The following is a 9,346-nucleotide window of genomic DNA, read 5'->3' on the forward strand; positions in this document are numbered from 1 at the left end:
GATAAATGTGCCTGACTCCAGGAAAAGACTTGCTCAGACCACAAATGCATCTATTTATATCTCGTAATCTGCTGGGCCAGCAACATGCTAATAACCAGCTGGGCATGATGGAGAGGCCACAGGCCAACTGTCAGAATGGCGAGAGCCCTGCACTCGTGGTCAGAGAAAATAACAGACGTGGAAGCGCTGCATCAGCCAAAAAGCGGCATATGAAGTATTCCTGCTGTTGTTACTGTGAGCTGGTTTCACCACCTACTGGTTCATGTCCTTGGACAAGTCAACCTGTCTGAGCCTCAGTTTCTTCATCTATAAAATGGAAACAGTAACTCTGTTTATCTTATAAGGCTCTTGGGAACTCAGATGACATAATTTATGCAAAAATTCCCTGTAAACTGAGCAAATGTAAGTAGTATTACTGAAAGTCTGTTCTACTTAAAAACAGGATGAGCAAAGAGTGATGGATTCCAGGGCAGAAGTCAGTGGAGAGGTGAGGGAACCTTCTGCAGTAGCCGCCAGCCAGCCATTTGCCAGACCCACTTTCCCTCATTTCTGGGCACGCAGCTGGACTATTCCCCAGCCTTTCTTGCAGTTAGCTGTGGCCGTGGAGCAGTTCCAGCCAATGGAACAGTAGCGGCAGTAATGTACATCACTTGGAGGCCTGGTCCGTAAAAGTCCACCACTGCACTCCTCGGTGCCCTAACACACACACGCACACACACACCCCCCCAGCTGCTGGCTCCATACAAACACCGTAACCTTGGAAGCCGGGCCTCAAGATAGAGAAGCTACAAGGTGACAGGACCCTGGGGCCCTGACTCACCAGTGGCTTGGAGCACAGCTACCCACTGATCAGGAACATCCTTTTTGGACTTTATAGAGGAAGAAATAAGTTTTTGTTACGTTTGGGCTGTTATATTAGCTTGAATCATATGAAATTGACAATATTTGTACTATTTTTGACCCATAAAAGTGATAATTTCATATGATTCAACCTAATAGATATTTTGATTTGTTTCAGCAGCTGGTGTAACCTTGGACACCATCCTAGAGGAAGTCTTGGTAACAGCCACATTTTCAAAGGTGAGAAGGGAAATTAGGATTGCTAAACTCCTGGATCAGAGATCGTACAGTCTGCCTTTGGTTCAGGTTTGGGTGCCAAAATATTTAATTTGTTCCACAAAATGTTGGCCCACATAGTTTTAAAAAGTTGAATTCATTGTCAAATCAAATATATCTTGTCATGCAAAAAATATTTTTTCTTTATCATTTGTTTTTGTTTTTGGTGAGAAACTGTCCCTGAGCTAACATCTGTGCCAGTCTGCCTCTGTTTTGTGTGGGATGCCATCACAGCATGGCTGAATGAGCAGTGCTAGGTCCACGCCCAGGATCCAGACCTGCAAACCCTGGGCCACCCAGGCAGAGTGCGCAAACTTTGACCACTACACCACCAGGCCACCCCCTGTCATTTGTTTTTTGACTGTCAGAACTGACATAGCAAAGAAAAAACCTAAAATCAAACTAAACAAGGTTGAAAGAACAAAACCTCTTTAATAGATAAAGAATTAAGCCATTTATGCCTTAAAAGAGAGACCGAGAGAAATTTATAATTATGGAGTGAGCTGTTCTTTCTAAAGTATATGCAGGAAAAAAAAAAGTGCTCCACTTCAGTAGCCCAGGGTTTCCCCGGTTCAGATCCTGGGCATGGACATGGCACCGCTCATCAGGCCATGCTGAGGTGGCGTCCCACATAGCACAACCAGAGGACCCACAACTGAAAATACACAACTATGTACTGGGGGGATTTGGGAAGAAAAAGCAAAAAATAAAGTATATGCGACTCAGAAAAAATTGATAAAATTGACCACATAAAAACTTGTATAGCAAAAATAGTGTAAAATAGTCAAAATATGACAAGGAGATGAGTTCTTTAATATGTAAAGAGGTTAAATTAATAAGAAAAAGACATAATACAAATAAGAGGGAGTCCTAGAAAAAGAGTGTACAAATGATCAATAAACACAAGGAGAGTTCTACCCATTCAAATTACCCAAATTAAATAATAATAATACCCAGCGTTGGCTGGATTGTAGGAAAACAGACATACATCGTAGGCAGAGTATAAACTGGCAGAAGCTTTTTGAGGGCGTTTCGAAAATAGCTATTAAAAGTAAAAATGCCAATCAAACAATGATACTACTAGTCTAATGTACGAATATAGTCGCAAAAGTCCCTAAGGTGTAGACACAAGGATTGTTCATTGTTCACAATAGTAAAACAAAAAAACAACCACGATATCCCATACACAGGGGCTTGTGAATAATTGTATGTCCGAAGACCGCAGCCATTAAAATACAGAAAGATCTCCTAGATACAGTATTTAGTGGGAAAAGCAACCTGCAGGACAGTGTGAAAGCATGTGTGCAAAGTTTTTGAAAGGATATGTATCTCATTTTCTTCCCCCCTGGACCCGCATGCAGGAAACTGCCAACAGTTGACATCGCTGGAGAGAGGGGCTGGAGATTTAGGGGTCAGAGAATGGGGAGGAAGGTTTTTGCTTTTCATTCCTTTCTGCATTGTTTCATTTTCTAAAAATCACGTGCCTTGGTTATTTTTCACATGTATTATTATTTTTTTTAATGTAAAATAAATGAAGCTATAGTCACAACCACCACGGTATGTTTTATCTGAAGCTCTGACGCTGCGTTTTGCGTTGTGTTTGTTGGTGTCGTTTTTCCCCGCAGAGATCATGAGGAGTGCATGATTTTGTTAGCCTTGTGGTTTCACCAGCGTGATCACCAGGCCTTTTCTGGGAAAGAACACAGTGGGAAGTGGAAACTGTAAATGGACACGCTCCTTGGGAGTCCTCAGTCCCCCTCACAGGCCCCCCCGTCAGTCCCTGACTAGTCTTCACACTTCAGGCTAGGAAATCACCCCACGGTTTTGAAGGTATTGAGGTCTCATCCCCATTTTATAGCAGAACGAGAATCAGAGCAGGATTATGACAGAATTCTAACTCCAGCTTCCACCTGTTTAATATATCAGAGAAACGTGATGTTGGTGAAATGCCAGATTGGAAACCAAAGGCTTGTGGTAAGTATAAGTCAGTGCAAATGGTCTGATTTGATTGGAAATGATCTTGTAATAATTTGAGAGAACGCACACACAGATATTAAGATTCTGCTGTTCATTCTCTGCCTGCTCTGGGCGTGCTTTTCTCTTTCTCCTGGTCTTCCTAAGAGCTTTCCTCCATCTCTCGTCAATTCTTAGGCTTGGGTTCTCTTTCCTTTTCCCAAATCACAGATGTTTTCCCACCCTGTGAAATCTAGTGACTGGCTCGCCAGAGCATTACTGCAATTGTGTTTTTCAGAAGGAAATCCTTTTTTTAACTGCCAGGAATTCCAGGCTCCAAACTGGATGGGAGGGAGGATGTTGTGGCATAGTGCCAGGTAACTGCCTCCTTTTCCCTTCAGCCATGTGAAGGCGACTGGCTGGAGCCCAAGCATAGAACCACAGCCTCCCAGGGCTGAAGGGACAGCCTTTCAGGGAACCCAGGAGGTTGAGACCAGTCATTTCTCGTCCACACAGACAGGACCTCTTTTAAACCACAGCCTAGCCTCACTTTAATGCCTTCCAAAAGGAAAAATCATATAGACGCCATTGAACACATATCCCAGTGTTAAAAACAGTATCATAAAACCTTTTCTTTCGTCTAAACCAGAGTTTGGCAAACTTTCTCTGCAAAAGACCAGTAAATGTTTTAGGCTTCACAGACCATATGCTCTCTATTGCAACTACTTAACTCTGCCAGCCTGTGCAAAACCAGCCACAGACAGGACCTGGGTCCAACAAATGAGCATGGCCGTGTGCCAAGAAAATTTTTGTTTGTTTGTTTGTTTTCTTTTGGTGAGGAAGATTGTCCCTGAGCTAATGTCTGTGCCAATCTTCCTCTATTTTGTAAGTGGGATGCTGCCACAGCATGGCTTGATGAGCGGTGTCTAGGTCTGCACCCAGGATCCAAACCCGTGAACCCTGGACTGCTGAAGCATAGTGTGAGAACTTAACCACTATGCCACCAGGCCGGCCCCCAGTAAAAACATGGACACTGAAATTTGAATTTCATCTGATTTTTGCATGTCACATAAAACAATTCTTTATTCCCCAGTTATTTAAAAATGGAAAAACCGTCCTTAGCTCATGGTCCGTACAAAAACAGGCAGCTGCTACAGTCTGCTGGACCCTGATCTAAACCACTGCTTTTCAGCTGCTTTGGCAGGTCCTCAGGGTAGAAAGAGCTGGGTGGGCGAGGCAGTCCCACTCCGGCTTCCTTTTTTCTGTTTTATGTAATGGGCTCCCAGGTTTTGTTTTATTTAAAGAAAGGATTCCATAACCAAAAGTTTAAAAGTCACTGATCTAACCAGAATCCCCTTTTTGCAACTTCAGCCCGTTTTCTTTGGGTCTTCCCTTTGTGGAGGTGGAGAATAATTTTTCTAGCTCATTTTAAGGGCCTCAAAAAATAATCAGCAAGTCAGTCTGAAATGAGTCTTTGCTTTCATCTACTTCATAAGTCTGTTACATCTTGCCAATCCTTTACTTTGCATTTGCGATCTTAACGTCCTGCAGGATTCCACAGAGTGAAGTCATACGTCACAGTGGGGTGCACCTGGCTGTGTACCCAGCACCTTTTCCCTATTGTCATGCAGGGTGGCCCAGCAGCACCACAGCCAGAAGGAGACTCCAAACTGGGCTAGAAGAGAGAAACAATTGGTAAGGCCAAGGAGACCATAGTTGGAGTCGGGTCTGAGGACGAAGAGAGTCCCCACATGGGAAAAAAGTCCTGGGGTCAGAATGGAAATGAGTGGACAAGAAACAAAGTGGGAGGAGGTGAGAGCAAGCAATTTTGGCGAGGTGCCGCGAGCAGCATCTCCTGGGCCTCCTTCCCACACGGATAGTACATGTGCTTCACAGAGAATTCATAGCGCCCACGATCCTACCACTCAGAGGTAATAACTGTTAAAACTCTGGTGTGTGTCCTTCCAGTATGTGTCTACCAACATACATATGTATGAATTTTATATACTCAGTATTGCCATTTGGATGTCTCATGGGCAACTCAAATTCACCATGTGCCAAAAACATTTCGTCATCTTCTTTAAACCTGCTTTACTGACACCCACAGCCCATTTCAAAACCTCGGAGCTCCCGACCCTGCATCTCCCTCACCACCATCCCGTGGATCTGCACCTCTCCTCGTTCCCTCTTCTCTTCCAGAAGTCAGAACACTCACACTCTGACCCGTTCTTTCCAAAATCTCAGTCTGATTCTTAAGCAAGTATAAGACATATTTCTTTCTAAACAGAGTCTTTACATTTGCATAACTAACCACTAGGCTCCCCAGTCCAGAGTGAGCAGTGTCTCTGCAGCTAATAGTCTGCTACCTGCTGGACATCTGGAAGTTGTCATTGTCAGGGAAATCAGTAAAAGCTGGTGCAGAGCCAGAGATGGCTTCCCTGTGAAGTCAGGCGTCTGCACTTAGGAGTTGAAGGGGTGCAGCCTAGCCCCCAAATGCGTGGGTGATGGAGGTGGCTGACTCTGAGTAAACCGGTAATTCAGAATCTAAGGACTATTTGGAAGTGGGTAATTAATCTCAATAACACTGGCGCCTTCTCCTGACAGTCGGAGAAACTGTAGAAAGAGGAGGCATTCCTGGATGACAGGCACACTCACTCTGCTGTAACGAGGAGCACTTACTCAGCACTTCGGTGCAGCAGGCGTAGTGCTAAGAGCTTGGTCCTCATGATCTCTCTGACTCCTGGCACCACTCTGAATGAGACAGGTGTATCAAGAGGAAAGGGAGGCTTAGAGACCGCGTTCAGTAATTTGTCTAAGGCCACATAGCTAGAAAGTACAGGGCTGGGTTTGGATCCCAGGCTGTCTGACTTCAGAGTCCTAACTCTTAAGGCATTTGGCCCCTGCTGTCCATGCCCGAGATTCCACAGTGAGGACCAGGGTCAGAGACAAGAGGAGCTTGCCCAGGAGGGCAACCCTCCATGGTCTTGTGAAAGCTAGGGACTGGGGGCAAACCCCACCCCAAAGAGAGTGAAATTCCTCATGTTGAACTGTTTTCCCAAAGCTTCTGCGCTTGGGCTAAGGCCCGAAACAGACAGAGACGTCCACAGCAGAACGAGCCAGCGCGAGCAGCTAGAGAGACTGGGTGGGGAGTTAGCGACCCCGGGAATGAGGCCAGCAGTCTGCCAGTGACCCCAGCTCCTGTGTCCACTGCTGTCAGTGCAAGTTCTTCACCTGCTGCTCATCTCCTAACTAATGATCCATATGCAGAGTTAACAGACCATTTGGGATCCCAAAAAATACTCTCATCACATATGGCACTCCCTTCAACAACATATTGCCTTTGCAAGTTACCAAAATGCCTGACGATCAGTTATACATTCATTCAGCAACTACTTATTGAGCACTAATTATGTTTCAGGCACTGTGTCAGACGCCAGGATGTAGTGGTGAACAAGAAAATGACAGCCTCGGGCCGGCCCGGTAGAGCACTGGTTAAGTGCACATGTTCTGTTTGGCGGCCCGGGATTCGCCGGTTCAGATCCTGGGTGCGGATACCACACCGCTTGGCAAGCCATGCTGTGGCAGGCGTCCCACATAGAAAGCAGAGGAAGATGGGCACAGATGTGAGCTCAGGGCCAGTCTTCCTCAGCAAAAAGAGGAGGATTGGCAGCAGACGTTAGCTCAGGGCTAATCTTCCTCAAAAAAAAAAAAGGAAAAGAAAAGAAATAAAAGTTTCTGTTTAAAAAAAAAGAGAGAGAGAGAAAGAAAACGAGAGCCTCTGTTTTCCCGGCGCCTAGGGGAGAAAGCAGATGGTCAGTGGGCAACTTACAACAAGGTGTGAGGAATGATGTGACGGGAAAGGGGACTGGAGGAAGACAGAGCAAAGAGTCTCTCCAACTGAGAGGTCAGACAATGTCTCCCTGAGGAAGTAACTTGTAAGCTGAGACCCGAAGAAACAGATGTTGGCCAAGTGGAGGGGGCGGGGGTACCAGAAAGCAGGCAACCCGGGTAGAGGGAGGGCAGCCTGTGGGAAGGAGGTGGAGAAGCTGCCAGAGGTGAAGGAAGTGAGGTCAGCAGCGGGAAGGGAAAATGCAGTCCAGGAGAGGTGTTTTTGTTGTTGATATTTTTATTTTACAAGATAGGAAAGGTCTTACAGAATGGAAGAGAGAGAATGATAAAACAGATGAGGGTAAAATACAATCAACTGGTGAATTTGAGTAAAGGGTGTATGGAAAAAGTTACCTCCTCCAAAGAAAAGGGCTCGATCGATCGCGCTCGTCCCGCTTGTAACTCTTGAATGGCTTCCCGTGACTGAAACTGAAAACCCCTTCTCAGGACCTTCAAGGTCCCCGAGATGTGGCCCCTGCTTATCTCCCTCGCCTTATCTCCTTTCCTTCTGTTCTTGGACCACAGCCTTCCAGCCACGCAGATCCCCAGGCACGTTCCGCTCACTCCTGCCCCAGGGTCTTAGAACTTCTGGTTCTCTGTCTGAAACACTCCTCCTCCAACTCAGGGGCTGATTCCTCCTTCAGGCTGTGGTACCCATATTACCTCCTCTGAGGAGCCTTTCCCACGCCTTTCCACCATGTCTCTCATCCCCCACCCAGCACTTTCCAGGATCTCAGGTCTTTCTTGAGAGTCCCTGTCCGCCTCCTCCAGTAGACGGTCAGTGCCAGAGAGCAGGATCTAGTTCATCTTGTGCATCACCCTGTCTCCTGCACCTCGTTCGGTAGAAGGGGACGTGCTCAACTAATTGTTTTTGAGTAAATAAATAAGCCAACAAGGAAGGAGGTTGTGGCCAGAGAGCACATTAGTGCAGGAAGTGGAGCAGTGACCGTGCCGAGGCCGCGTGTGAAAGTGAGGGGGGTCCCTGGCGCAGCAAGTGATGGCGGAGAAAGGCGGTGTCTATGAAGTACGGAACGACGGTGTGGCAGAGGGGGAAAGACGGTTTCCCTTGTTCCCTATTTCCCTCCTTTCCTTGGAAGCTGGAAAAGGAGCTGCCAGCCATTAAGGCATTTGCTTCTGCTCATCCTTGGAAATCATTAAAACTGCATTTGATTCTTGCTGCGCTCCTCCAGTATAGAAACTGGAAAATAGCCCAGGAGAGTCAAAATCCGACTTCGTTTCATAAACATGTTTAAAAAGAAAGAAGGAGAGAAACTGTGGTTATGACTGAACTGTAGTCAAGCAATCTCTCATTTCCATTGGCTTGGTATTAATGGAAGCCTTTTATCTTCAGAACTTTGTGCTTGTGCTGCCAAGCGGAGGAAGGGACAATGTGGAAAGCTCGGTCTGCATAATCACACACACACGTGCACGCACACATCCGCCTGCTCACACACACACACCGGCTGACCACACCCCCCAACCCCCCAGGTCAGAGCTCCACTGGAAGGCGCACCCCCTGCTTCTCGGAGGCCTCAGGCTAGCGTGAGAAATCAGTGGGAAAATGTCCCTTTAGGTGTCAGACCCACAGCTTCTCCAGAAAACAAGGACAGATGAATAAAGCCGCAGGCAAGGACAGGCAGGTCCTTGTGCTGCTTATGAGAATGTTCTAAAAATTTCCTCCTAGACGCTTAGCCTGGAGTTCTCAGACGAAACGCTGACACGTTCTGCCCTGACACAGATTACAAAATTAAGGGACCCTTTCCCAAGGCATCTCGCTGTCCCAGGGCCTCTCTGTCTCTTGGGAGGACCACTTAGTTTCGAGGGGGAACAATTTATTTGAAAGTGTTTTATATAACCTACAGCTCCTTCCAAGGAATTACTTTTTCTCTCACTTTCTATAAGTTTGACGAAAATTTTAATTTTGGAATGATTTTTGATTTACAGAAAAGTTGCAAAGTGCAGAGCGCCCATAGACCCCTCATGGAGTGTCCTCCACTGTTAACCTCTGGTGCTACTATGGCACGTTTGTCACAACCACAGAACCAACACTGGTCCGTTGCTATTAACTAAACTCTACACTTTATTTGGGTTTCGCTGCTTTTCCCCTGAAGTCCTTTTTCCATTGCAGAGTCCAGCCAGGACACCACTTCCCGTGTAATCATCTTGTCTCTTGAGGCTCCTCTCCGCTGTCACCGTTTCTCAAATTTTCCTTGTTTTTTGAAGACCTTGACAGTTTTGAGGCATACTGGTCAGACATTTGTAAAATCTCCCTCAAATTAGGATTGTCTGGTGGCTTCCTCTCGGTTAGATTGGAGTTGTGGGTTTTGGACAGCGTCCCTCGGAGGTGAGGTGCCCTTCTCATCGCGTCGAGGTGGATGGCGGTGCAAGA

At 46.4% G+C, this 9,346-nt stretch overlaps 2 long non-coding RNA genes across 2 annotated transcripts; one reads left to right on the forward strand and one right to left on the reverse strand.

Moving 5' to 3' along the window:
- Window positions 1–268: 268 nt before the first annotated feature.
- On the forward strand, window positions 269–2,665 carry LOC138918693 (uncharacterized). Its single transcript, XR_011428353.1, has 3 exons — window positions 269–402; window positions 1,022–1,080; window positions 2,478–2,665. It is a non-coding gene; the product is annotated as an uncharacterized lncRNA (long non-coding RNA).
- A 1,443-nt stretch (window positions 2,666–4,108) lies between these two features.
- LOC138918692 (uncharacterized) lies at window positions 4,109–7,810 on the reverse strand. Its single transcript, XR_011428352.1, has 2 exons — window positions 7,312–7,810; window positions 4,109–4,744 (listed from the first exon to the last, which is right to left on the reverse strand). It is a non-coding gene; the product is annotated as an uncharacterized lncRNA (long non-coding RNA).
- Window positions 7,811–9,346: the final 1,536 nt, after the last annotated feature.

The sequence above is a fragment of the Equus caballus genome, chromosome 18 (assembly GCF_041296265.1).
Source record: "Equus caballus isolate H_3958 breed thoroughbred chromosome 18, TB-T2T, whole genome shotgun sequence".
In the NCBI taxonomy this organism is placed as follows: Eukaryota; Metazoa; Chordata; class Mammalia; order Perissodactyla; family Equidae; genus Equus; species Equus caballus.